The following is a 14,193-nucleotide window of genomic DNA, read 5'->3' on the forward strand; positions in this document are numbered from 1 at the left end:
AAATGAGTAGAGAATTGGAGAGATATCAAGTAATATTTATGAATCACATATTTCCAGATGATTTACTCATATTATCTTTTTTAATATCTTAATCAACATGGTAATAGAGCTCATTACTTTTTAATTCTTAAGTAAACTTGAAACAAGGAGTTTAAACAAAAATTTGCATAAGTTCAAAAGGAAGTTGTGGAGTTAAATTCAAATTTTCTAATCTAACTCTCCACTGTACCCTATAGGCCAAATGAAAGATTTTTATTGCAGTAATGGGAAATTTTCTTTTTAGAAAGTTTTTTTCCCAAAATTTTTAAGATATTGATGGGATGAGATATAATGTAGAAGCAGCTGGGGAAATGAATACCATAACAATGGAGAGAAAAGAAGGAATGAAAGGTAGAAAAGAAGAGAAAGAAGGGCAGGGAAAAATGAAGGCAGGCAGAAGAAAATGCAATCAGGGAAGAGAAACAGAAATGATAGAATTGACAGGTTAAAAACATTGAAATATTGCCTTATATAAGCAAAGGAACCTTGGGAAAGAGATTGGAAAGGATATATATTTCTAAGGCCAAACAAAACACAATAATGCAGACTGAAAAGCACATCTGGTCCTTATGAACTAGTAAACTTCTTAACTAGAAGAACACACAAGATGACATTCAGATCATAAAATTAACCACAGTGTGTACTTTCCATTGTGTTTTATGAGCTTAGGTCTCTGTGAAATAGTCTGCCAAGTGCTTATCTCAGCTAGTTATTCCTCAATGTGTGGATGAGGGGAATGAGGGTTGCTTTCACTACTGTATAGAAGAGGGATATGAATTTCCCATGAGTGTGTGCATAGAAGCTGTTGGGTGGGATGAAGACAGTCTTGATGGTCCCATAGAAAAGAGTCATACATTCCTAGGGTTTTGTGCCAGGCCTGAACTGCCATGATCCTTAGGACTGCCTTGGCTTTATGTCCATAGAACATCAGTGTGAGTGCTAAGGACAAAAGTAGCAAGACCAACAAAGAAACAAATATCTGGATCTCATTGGCATGGATGTCCATACATGCAATATTGATCATGGAAGGTACCTCACAGAAGAGATGGACCTACTAGTGTACACCATGAGGCAGCCATAGGGTGATAATCCCCTCCAATAGATAGTCCCCTCAGCCACACAACACACAAAGGAGTGTGATGCAGCTGTGGGTTCATCACACCTGCATAGTGGAGGAGTTTGCAAACAGCATCATAGCAATCAAAATCCATTACAGCTAGGAGAACACACTCAGTGGAGCCCAGTGCCAGGGAGACATAGATTTGGACCACAATGCCCAAGGGTGTGATCATCTTGGCTGGTCTCCTTAGGTTCCACAGCAGATGGGGGACAATGCTGTTGATAAAACAGATATCAACTAAAGAAAGATGAGTGAATAAAAATATCTGGGTGTTTTTTTTTTAAGGTGTTAATTTTTTTTACATGGGCAATCACTGGGAATCGAACCCAGGTCCTCTGGCATGGCAGGCAAGCATTCTTGCCTGCTGAGCCACCCTGACCCACCCTACCTGGGTGTGAGGTTAGGATCTAAGGAAGAGATCATAATAATGACTGCATTTCCCACAGTTTTAATGAGATAGGATACCAAAATAGTCGTAAAGAGTGTCTTTTCCAGCTAGAGTTAGTCAGAGAAGTCCACCAGGGTGAGTTGTCTACTAACTCTGCTATTGGTTATCCCCACTACCCTGTTCAAAAAAGAAGAAAAACATTATAAGAATTTGGAGAGGGAAAGATATTGACTTCTGGTCACAGTATCAACATTAAAAGTAACTCCGGCCATGCTGGATACCCAAGTTCAACTGCTGGTGCCTGCCCATACAAAAAAAAGTAGCTCTTTGAAATGCTGACCCTAAGAGAAATTTGATAAAAGTTAATAAATAAAATAAAAAACATTCTAGTGACCAGGAGGATATTTTGGCAGAAGTTGTGGCAGGTGATGTTAAGGACAAGACTATACAGAGAGGTACATGATGGCTTATTGTAAAAGTGGTTTTCTTTAGAAAACCATTAAAAGCTGAGATAATTTTATCATAGAAAAATTAAAGAAAGCAAAAGAGGAATAAAATGCATTTCATTAGTAATGGCTTATTACAAATCATTTGAATTATATGGGAGAAACTCAGTACTAAAGATGTGTAATATGTGTAAATAACTTATGTAAACATGTCCATGCTTTAACATAAATTTTAGGGTGGGCAATTTTTTTCAAGGCCTTTCATTATATGATTTTTCATGAACTTTCATTCTGTGAAGGATAGCTGGCTTCTGGAGATTATAAAGACTATTTTTCCTGTGATATGGCACACATTTGGTTATTAAAAGTAATAATATTAACATTTGTATCTAAATTTTTAATAATTATGTACACACAATTCAAAAATACATTTTCTTTAAGCATGAGTTAACTCACTTAGTCCACTAGTGTAAATTCATGCAATGCATTCAGAACAAACCTCCTTTCCCTTTTTGGTGTGACATGTCAGAAAGAGAGTCAGGATTCTGGTCTATTACATTGAGTGATGATGAGACTGTTAAATCAGCATGGAGCCAGAGAGTATCAGGGAAACGAAGGCTCTTCATAGGGATGCAAGTGGCCACCTCAATGTGCATCAAAGCAATGAAGATGTTTTTACCTTCTAGAAAATGAAAGGGAGCAAGAATTTTAAGGGTTTTTTAAAAATCCCAAACAGTACATGTAAATCTGTTGTTTATAAATATATCTTCATACAGAAAGCATTTATGCAATGGCTATAAATGTATCTCTTGTTTTGGATGAATAGGCACTTTCTACATGTCATCAGCAAAAATCACTTAAGCCTTAAATTTCTTCCTTAATAATAATAATGACATATCATGAAATCATTCCATTAGTTCTTAAAAATAATCATATGAGTAAGATACATTAAGTAATTATCAACAAATGTAACACATTAATTTAAATTATCATGTAAAAGAAATACTCACCAGAACCTAGTGGAAATGAAGTAAATCAAAGGAGGATTTGGTGAGAGATTTAGGTCATCTGTAAGAACAGGAAGTCACTATGTGCTCTCTTAAAATAGTGAAAGGATAACAAAATGGTAAAAGAGAATATGAAAAGCCTTCTAAGAAACAAACTGGCTTATATATTTTTTTGTTTTAATAGATGTAATCACAATTATACACATACATATGCATGCACACATACAGAAATGCACATATACAACAACTTTCCCATTCTCTCATTCAAAGTAAATTTCCATGTATTTAGCTATGGCACTCTAAAAAGTACTACTTTTTCTTCTATCAAAGGAATAAGATGAAGCAAGTACCTATCACTCCCATTCTGTTTTCTTGAATGCCACTTGCAGATTGTGACTTTACCCATTAGTCAGATGAGCCATATTACCTTGATCTCACATATGAGAGTGATTAAACCAGACTCTTAATTTACTGCTCAAAATTAAGAAGTGAAATTATGGCTAATCACCTTGGTGTGGGTATAAAATAGAGGCATAAAAATAAATGAATAAATTAGAAGAGAGCAAATAGTCCAGCTTTCTTGTCTGCAAATAACTTCATTTGAATAAGAAAATGGAATTTAAGTGATGGGATTCCAACTGTTATTATTTGAAAGTGACAAGTCAGTGCTTAATGCTCCTGTGCTGTCGAAGGAGCTGTTATTTGATCTTGAGACCTCTGAACATTAGCAAGCTAGGAGAGCCTGGGAGAGTACACAGGACATTGAATTTCAGAAGATCCCAAGGTCACATTTCTCCCATAATGGAAATTAATATTAGGGTATTATATCAGGTGTCCAAAGATGAACCATCCTAGGATACTGTTCCAGAAGAGATACTTCTGTCTCTCTGATCTTTCAGCATAATTTAGATTCAGGCAAAAGAGCAAAGATATTTAATTTCTGCCCTCATAACTTCCCATGTTGGGTTGTTTTCTCACTTCCACCATATTTGTGCTAAATTTCCACCAATAATCTAATACATATTTATAATTAATATACATTCACATATATGTGTGTGTGTGTTTACTTATGTTCATCTGTTCTTTGTTCATATCTTCAAACTCCTTTTGTTATACGTAAATTTCCTATCACCTTGTACTTACTTCCCATCTACCCCATGAAACCACAGGAGCCCTGGAGAATTTCAACAGGCTCTTCTTCCTCACTATATAGATACCTGAGTGTTGCTGGAGATAGATAATAAATAAAATATGTTGATTCAGGCCATTTAAAACTCTTGGTTTCTCTTAACTTCAAGTAGACTTTCTTTTCTGCCATAAATCTTGCTCTTTGTCTCCTATTGTTTGTTTCTTCCATCTCTATGACAAACACCCAGCAAATCCTTCAATCTTCCCACCTTACCTTGGACATCCCTCCAAGCAGATTATTCTACTAATGACTTCCAAGAAAGTCCTGAGCCCCAGGCACAAAACTCCATTAATTTCCTGCCTAACACTCATAAACATATCCAGACCCATATTTTTTCTTCATGCATTGCTTTAGCTCTCAATAGGGGAGAAAATATATACTATATATTTCTCATAATATATATTCTCTCTCTTTCTCTCACTATATATATATATATACATATACACACATACATACATAGACCTAGTAATGCTTTGTATGAGTGAGGAATTAATGAGTCAAAATCAATAAAAACACTGAATATTAGGAATTCAGGAGTTTTGGGGTTTTGGTTTTGTATCTTTCTTACTTTTTCCCTGTACTCTAAGTAAAGAGAATTTGTCCTTCCATTCAATGAATAATTTCCTTATTTATTCTTATAGCAGTTATGTTCTGAAGGAAAACAGAATAATAATAGAAGCACTATATAGTTTGATTTATCAATGATGATTCTTTTGTTAGTTCATCACTGTTCTCTGCATTTGCTCATGCAATCTCCCTGAATGACTGTGGACCCTCTTTACAGACCTGAATAAAGAGCTCAATTCTCTTTGTTTAAAGCTACCCAATAACAGTAGTTAAGGAGACTTTGAAAGTTTCAAGTTCTTTCTAAATAGCAAGGCTGACCCTGGGGATCTCATTAAAGAGCTGGCTGGGTAGAGTTACTGATAAAGATGAGCTCATTTCCTCCAAGCCATCTGGGATTCGGTCACTCCAAAGAGTAGAATTGATTAGATATGCTTTATCCTTATGCTCATTGCAGCTCTTAAAAGTTGTGAATATTTCATCTTAGTTCACATTTTAAAAATCTCTAAGGTTACCTCTTTGTGATGATAGAGAGATAATTAGGAAACTGTTTATTGCTGATAGCTAAAGTGAGCCAGGATATCTTACTCAAGTAACTCTCCCCTTTGCAGACACACCTCAGACCTATGACACAACATTTTGGCATCACCTTCAATGGTGTAATCTCTTCAATCCTCAAATATATGTAGTACAATTTGCATCTCATTTCAGCTCTTCAGATAGCAAAGGATTTGGTGCAAGCTTCTATGAAAAATAGCCCTTAAAATGGGTATTTTGTTTTCTGTAACTTCCAGAAATAGCTATAACAATGACCTTTAATGCAGAGCTATTCTGTTTACCCTGGGCTTAAAAAGACAAATTGCAAAATAATACATAAAGCATAATGCCATTTACTTCACATTTAAATACTTCTAAAACATTATATGATATTGTGTAGGAATACATTAATGTGCAATTAAATATAAAGATACAATAGAGATAAAATGAAATTTGTGGTAGTATTCACAGTGAGGGTATGGTAAGTGACTCAGGAGGTAAACATAGGCATTTGTTTTGATAAAACTATCCTTTATTTATTTCTTTTGTGCTTTATTTCTATAGATGAACATTTTCATTTTATTATATTTTATAATGTTTGTATGTTTATAATTTTATAAAAATTTAATAACAGGTGTTTTTTTTTTTTGCATGGGCAGGCACCAGGAATTGAAACTAGGTCTCTCACATGGCAGATGAGAATTCTGCCACTGAGCCACTATCACATCACCCAATAATAGATTTTTAAAAGAAAAAAATGATAGCGGTGTTAAATCTCAGATTTTTAAAGAAAATAAATGTATAGATTTAATAACATTCTTAATAAAAACTGTAAGTCTGAAAGGGAAACTAAGTCTTTAGAATTTGCTCTGTTCATCTTATGTTGCCATTGCATGCCCTTGGTAGTAAATTGTTGCAATGTGCACTCCAGCTGAGAGTACTGGCTATCCTCTCAGAAGGAGATGTACTTTGATAAACTTGTCTAGGTCCCAGGAAATTCCTCTCAGTCCCTAGCCAGTTTGCAGAATACCACCAAGGCCCAGTCATACAAGCTAATTGGAATCCAGCCACTATTGTTTAAAAACACCAAATAAACTACAAGCAACCAAGGAATAAGTCCGGTCCTGGCACAGTGGGATCAATAATTCCAACCTGACTAAAATGGGGAAAAGAATGAACTAATTAATTATCAGTGGCAAAGATAATTCAAATAGAGTGAAGAGGCTACTTTGGAGGGCACTCTTACACAAGCTTCAATTAAAATTTGCTACCTATCATAACTTGCCGAACCCCAAGCAAAACCAGTCCAGCCAATCCTAAAGAATGCCTATCACAATGCATAAGATTCTACAAAGTTTCCATGCACTAGGGAAAGTACCCAGAATCTTACAACCTCAAGATACGTCCCTGCACCAGATAAGTCCTAAAATTTAGAGACCACAGCTTCTTCAGAGCATCAACTAGTTCCATCTCCGTACCCCACATTATTGAGCAGCCCTTCCATCATGAAAAAGTTAGAATGGCCATAGTCCAAACACCCCTAAAGAGCGGGATAGCAAGATCAAAGGTAATGGTGGAGTTATACAGAGAAGGTACAGTTTAACAAATGAATATGATTGCTGAATCATTAAAATGATATTTCTTTAATCTCCAGTATCTTAGAGCAGCTAGAAGTAAAAACCTGAAACTGTGGAATTGCAACCCATATCAAACTCTGAAATCTGTTTTGCAACTAATTGTGGTGTTGTGCTTTGAAATTTATTGCTTTTTTGTATATATGTTATTTTTCACAAAAATGAAAAAGGTTACATTTCTAACAATCTTTTATTTACTTTACTAATAAATTCTGTTTTTTATATCACTCGTCTATGTTGTCCATTAATCTGAGCCTTTAAATTAAGTGGCCAAAAATATCATGTTGCCTTTCATGCAACAAAGTCAAATAGAACTGAAAGAAATATCAGTAACCTATAGCAATGTCTGCTGAACAAAAAAAGCAACAAAGGCTGACAAAATTGCACTTAAAAAAAGGAAAAAGGAACTCATGATATAAACCAAATTACATTCAAAATTGTTCTCATACATTCAATAAAAGAACAAAATGAGTATATGAAATATTGAAGAGGAAGGGAAATCGGTATCATTAATTACAAAGAATATGATGTACCTAAAAAGAGTTTTATTAAAAATAAAATGCTTAAAATAATTTGATAATTTTCCTGGACACAAAAAGAAGATAATGTCATTTCTCTATCCCAATCATTAGAAAGGGAAATGAAATACTATACCATTCATAAGAACAACAAAATCTGAAATTTGTAAGAGGAAATAAGCAATGAAAGTACAGTTATAATGAGGAAAACTAATACTATAATCAGTATATTTTAATGCAATTTTATTGAAATATATTCACATGGCATAGAAACCATCTGAAGTATAAAAGTGCTGGTTCACAGTATCATCACATAATTTTACATACAACCCCATGATCAAATTTGAAACATTTTCATTATTTCAGAAAAGAAAGCAAAAAGAATCCCTAATCTTCCCATGTACCTTATATCCACATATTATTGACCCATAATATTGGTATGGTACATTTGTTACTGTTGATGAAAGAATATTAAAATATTACTGTTAACTATAATCCATACGTTGCAATAGACACAATTTTTCTCACATATCCCTCTGTATTAGTTAGGGTTCTCTATAGAAACAGAATCAACAGGGAACACTTGCAAATATAAAATTTATGAAAGTGTCTCACGTGACCGTAGGAATGCAGAGTCCAAAATCCACAGGGCAGGCTGCGAAGCCGATGACTCCAATGGATGGCCTGGATGAACTCCACAGGAGAGGCTCACCAGCCAAAGCAGGAATGCAACCTGTCTCCTCTGAGTCCTCCTTAAAAGGCTTCCCATGATTGGATTTAGTATCACTAATTGCAGAAGACACTCCCCTTTGGCTGATTACAAATGGAATCAGCTGTGGATGTAGCTGATGTGATCACCCTAATCCTATGAAATGTCCTCATTGCAACAGACAGGCCAGAGCTTGCCCAATCAGATGAACAGGTACCACAACTTGGCCAAGTTGACACCTGTCCCTAACCATGACAGTCCACCCCTTGTCAACTTGGCACATATATATATCACCTTAGACCATACTTAATTTCCAAATGAAAACAAATAAGCACACATTTTTTCTTTTACCTGACAATACTCAACTGTCCTGCATATAACTGGAAACACATTGAATCTCTCCAGAATAGCGTGCAAATCCTTGGGCAACATTCATTCTTAAACTTGATATCTTACAACTTAAATAGTATAACACAAACAAAAAGCATTACAGTCCTCGTTTCTGTAACTGATCACGTGGTCGAAGTTCATATTTATCACTACCTTCTTCCACTACCCATTCCATGTTCCCTTTCCCCTCAGCAAGCACTTCAGCTGGCCGTGGTTCTTTGCCTGGTGGGGTGACCCAAACCTTCATTCCTGAAGTCTCAGAGCCATTAGTGGTCCTGCCTGGATTGTGTTGTTGCAGTTTTCCATTGATTTTAATCACAGGGCATGGTAGTACTAATAGACACCCCAGGGGATCTCCTGTATTCCAAGAAAACTCTTCTTTACCTCCATTATGTAGTTGCAGTCCTACTTCCTTCTGATAGTCAGGGTCAATTACCCCAGACAATAAAGTAATCCCCTTCTTGGTGTGTTGATCCAGAGGCATAAGTAGCCCAAAGTGGCCAGGTGGCAATCTTAACTTCCAGTTCAGTGGTATCACTGTTGTTTCTCCTGGAGAAAGCACACCCCGTTTTGGAACTAAAACCTGTAGACCAGCAGAACTCAGGGTAGCAGGGACAGGAAGCAAAAATTTTCCTAGTGGATCACTAGGAGTAATAGTGAGTGGCACCACACCCATTTCCACCCCTTGGTTCCTGGACCCATGGATCCTAGCTATGGGAGAAACAGCACCATACAGCGGACGCTGATTCAGAGCATACACAGCTTCCTGGAGAACATTACCCCAGCCTTTCAAGTTTTTGCCACCTAGTTGGCACTGTAATTGAGTTTTCAAAAGGCCATTCCACCGTTCTATCAATCCAGCTGCTTCTGGATGATGGGGAACATGGTAAGACCAGAGAATTCCATGAGCATGTGCCCATTCCCGCACTTCATTTGCTGTGAAGTGTGTTCCTTGATCCGAAGCAATGCTATGTGGAATACCATGCCGATGGATAAGGCATTCTATAAGCCCACAGATAGTAGTTTTGGCAGAAGCATTGCGAGCAGGGAAAGCAAACCCATATCCAGAGTATGTGTCTATTCCAGTTAGAACAAATCGCTGCCCCTTCCATGAAGGGAGTGGTCCAATGTAATCAACCTGCCACCATGTAGCTGGCTGGTCACCTCGGGGAATGGTGCCATATCGGGGGCTGAGTGTGGGTCTCTGCTACTGGCAGATTGGGCACTCAGCAGTGGCTGTAGCCAGGTCAGCCTTGGTGAGTGGAAGTCCATGTTGCTGAGCCCATGCATAACCTCCATCCCTACCACCATGACCACTTTGTTCATGAGCCCATTGGGCAATAACAGGAGTTGCTGGGGAAAGAGGCTGACTGGTATCCATAGAACGGGTCATCTTATCCACTTGATTATTAAAATTTTCCTCTGCTTAAGTCACCCTCTGATGTGCATTCACATGGGACACAAATATCTTCAGGTTTTTAGCCCACTCAGAAAGGTCTATCCACATACTTCTTCCCCAGACCTCTTTGTCACCAATTTTCCAATTATGGTCTTTCCAAGTCCCTGACCATCCAGCCAAACCATTAGCAACAGCCCATGAATCAGTATACAAACGCACCTCTGGCCAGTTTTCCTTCCAAGCAAAATGAATAATCAGGTGCACTGCTCGAAGTTCTGCCCACTGGGAGGATTTCCCCTCATCACTGTCCTTCAAGGATACCCCAGAAAGGGGTTGTAATGCTGCAGCTGTCCACTTTCGGGTGGTACCTGCATATCGTGCTGAACCATCTGTAAACCAGGCCCGAGTTTTCTCTTCCTCAGTCAATTCACTGTAAGGAACACCCCAAGAGGCCATAGCTCTGGTCTGGGAAAGAGAAGGTAATGTGGCAGCAGGAGTGGAAACCATGGGCATTTGTGCCACTTCTTCATGTAACTTACTTGTGCCTTCAGGACCTGCTCTGGCTCTATCTCGTATATACCATTTCCACTTTATGATAGAGTGCTGCTGTGCATGCCCAACTTTATGGCTTGGTGGGTCAGACAACACCCAACTCATGATAGGCAACTCAGGTGTCATGGTAACTTGGTGGCCCATGGTTAAGCGTTCAGTCTCTACTAAGGTCTAATAGCAGGCCAAAAGCTGTTTCTCAAAAGGAGAGTAGTTATCTGCAGCAGATGGCAAGGCTTTGCTCCAAAATCCTAAGGGTCTGCGTTGTGATTCTCCTATATGGGCCTGCCAAAGGCTCCAGAGAGCATCTCTATTTGCCACTGACACTTCCAGCACCATTGGATCTGCTGGATCATATGGCCCAAGTGGCAGAGCAGCTTGCACAGCAGCCTGGACCTGTCGCAGAGCCTCCTCTTGTTCAGGTCCCCACTCAAAATTAGCAGCTTTTCTGGTCACTCGATAAATGGGCCGGAGTAGCACACCCAAATGAGGAATCTGTTGTCGCCAAAATCCAAAAAGACCAACTAGGCGTCGTGCCTCTTTTTTGGATGTGGGAGGGGCAATTATCCTTCACCTTAGAAGGGATATCTCGACATGCCCCACACCACTGGACACCTAAAAATTTTACTGAGGTGGAAGGCCCCTGTATTTTTGGATTTATCTCCCATCCTCTGACATGCAAATGCCTTACCAGTAAATCTAGAGTAGTTGCTACTTCTTGCTCACTAGGTCCAATCAACATGATATCATCAATATAATGGACCAGTGTGATGTCTTGTGGGAGGGAGAAACGATCAAGGTCTCTGCGAACAAGATTATGACATAGGGCTGGAGAGTTGATATACCCCTGAGGTAGGACAGTGAAAGTATATTGCTGACCTTTCCAGCTGAAAGCAAACTGCTTCTGGTGGTCCTTACTAATAGCTATTGAGAAAAAAGCATTTGCCAGATCAATAGCTGCATACCAGGTACCAGGGGATGTATTGATTCGCTCAAGCAATGATACTACATCTGGAACAGCAGCTGCAATTGGAGTTACCACCTGGTTGAGTTTACGATAATCCACTGTCATTCTCCAAGACCCATCTGTTTTCTGCACAGGCCAAATAGGAGAGTTGAAAGGGGATGTGGTGGGAATCACCACCCCTGCATCTTTCAAGTCCTTAAGAGTGGCAGTAATCTCTGCAATCCCTCCAGGAATACGGTATTGCTTTTGATTTACTATTTTGCTTGGTAGGGGCAGTTCTAGTGGCTTCCACTTGGCCTTTCCCACCATAATAGCCCTCACTGCACGAGTTAGAGAACCAACGTGGGGATTCCGCCAGTTGCTCAGTATGTCTACACCAATTATACATTCTGGAACTGGGGAAATAACTACAGGATGGGTCCGGGGGCCCACTGGACCCACTGTGAGACGGACCTGAGCTAAAACTTCATTGATCACCTGGCCTCCATAAGCCCCCACTCTGACTGGTGGTCCAGAGTGACGTTTTGGGTCCCCTGGAATTAATGTCACTTCTGAACCAGTGTCTAATAATCCCCGAAATATCTGATCATTTCCTTTTCCCCAATGCACAGTTACCCTGGTAAAAGGCCGTCGGTCTCCTTGGGGAAGACTTAGAGGAAGGTTAACAGTATAAATTTGTGGCAGTGTAACAGGTTTCTCCCCCATAGGGACCTGGCCTCCCCTTCATTCAAGGGGCTCAGGGTCTGTAAACTGTTTCAAGTCTGAAAATTGGTTAAGGGGCCGTGACTCTGTGTTTTTGTAATTCAGGTTAGACTTCTGTTCCCTTGACCTAGAACTCTTTTGTTTATACAGCTCCAACAAGAATTTAGTAGACTGCCCTTCTATTGTATTTCTAGGCACCCCATGATTTACTAGCCAATGCCACAAATCTCTGCGTGTCATATAATTTTGATGCCTCCTTTGAGTTTGTTGTCTATTATAATACCCATGTCTACCCTGTCTTTGGTGATTAAGTGCTGCCACCTGGCTTCTGCCAACTCGGGATCCTGTCATCCCCATTGTGTTTAAGGATTCCAGCTCAGTGACAGCAGTTCCTACAGTAATATCTGACCTACAGAGAAGTACAACCACAGAGCTCTGGAGGGATGATGGTGCTAGTCTCACAAATTTATTTCTCACTGTTCTGGTAAAAGGTGCATCCTCCGGACATTCCTGGGGTGTAAGAGCAGGCTTTGCATGATAAATCCACTCTAACATCCCAATCTCTCTAAGCCTCTGGATCCCCTCATCTACATTATACCAGGGCAGTTCTGGCATTTCAACCTCAGGTAATGTTGGCCACCTTTTGATCCATGTTTCAACCAACCACACAAACAAGCTGTTAACACCTTTTCTAACTGCTCGAGCTATAACATTGAATGCAGAATCTCTGCTTAGTGGGCCCATATCAATAAATTCAGCCTGATCCAGCCTTATATTCCTCCCACCATTATCCCACACTCTTAAAATCCATTGCCACACATATTCTCCTGATTTCTGTCTATATAAATTGGAAAACTCACACAGTTCTTTTGGAGTATAATGTACCTCCTCATGTGTGATACTTTGTACCTCACCTTTAGGGGCCTGTTGGGACTTTAGTCTAGTTATAGGTCTAGAAGAAATGAGGGGTGGTGGGGGTGGGTCATGAAAAGAATTAGAAATATCTTCCAAGCCATTTGCTTCAGGGCTTTCATTTGCAGTTTCATCTGGTGAAACAGCATTAATAACTCTAGGGCTAATCCCTTCAGGAGGAGGTTGGGTGGCCAATTCCTCAAGGCAGGCAGAAGGTGGGGCGGCTATGTCCTCAGGGCAGACTATTACAGGGTTATCTAAAGAAGGCTCAGCATGGTCTAGGGTTTCAACCTCACCCCCAACATCATTATCAATCCATTGTCACCATCCCATTTTTCAGGGTCCCACTCCTTTCCCATCAATGCCCTCACTTTAATGGAAGACACCATGCAAGACTGAGATTTCAGTTTACATTGTAAAGTTGCTACTCTAACAATAAGATTCTGAGTCTGATTTTCAGAGATCTCAAGTCTACGGCTACAGGAAATAAAATTTTCCTTCAGGATACTCATAGAAACCTCTACATCTTTCAGACGGCACTTAAGCTTCTTGTTTGAAGCCTTAAGCCCATCCCTTTCACCCTTTAATGTAGACAGTGTATCTAACAACAACCAACCAACATCTCTATAACTCTCATTCCTACAAAACTCTGTAAAGGTGTCAAAAACATTATCCCCCAGAGTCTGGCTTCGTACAAGCGAAGCATTAGGAGAATCGAATGATGATATTTTGACTATCTCCTTTGCCAACTCAGTCCATGGATTGGGAGTGTCATTCTGATTATGGGAATCAGAGTCCTTAGTGTCTCTGAGCCCAGTCAGAGTAGAAAACCATTCATAAAAACCCATTTTTAAGATTCTGTTCCTTAAGAACCACTCCTGGTACCAAGATGTATTAGTTAGGGTTCTCTAGAGAAACAGAATCAACAGGGAACACTTGCAAATATAAAATTTATGAAAGTGTCTCACGTGACCGTAGGAATGTAGAGTCCAAAATCCACAGGGCAGGCTGCGAAGCTGATGACTCCAATGGATGGCCTGGATGAACTCCACAGGAGAGGCTCACCAGCCAAAGCAGGAATGCAACCTGTCTCCTCTGAGTCCTCCTTAAAAGGCTTCCCATG

At 39.3% G+C, this 14,193-nt stretch overlaps 1 pseudogene; it reads right to left on the reverse strand.

Moving 5' to 3' along the window:
• Positions 1 to 696: 696 nt before the first annotated feature.
• On the reverse strand, positions 697 to 6,760 carry LOC143675614 (olfactory receptor 2G3-like; annotated as a pseudogene).
• Positions 6,761 to 14,193: the final 7,433 nt, after the last annotated feature.

This window comes from Tamandua tetradactyla, chromosome 3 (assembly GCF_023851605.1).
Source record: "Tamandua tetradactyla isolate mTamTet1 chromosome 3, mTamTet1.pri, whole genome shotgun sequence".
In the NCBI taxonomy this organism is placed as follows: Eukaryota; Metazoa; Chordata; class Mammalia; order Pilosa; family Myrmecophagidae; genus Tamandua; species Tamandua tetradactyla.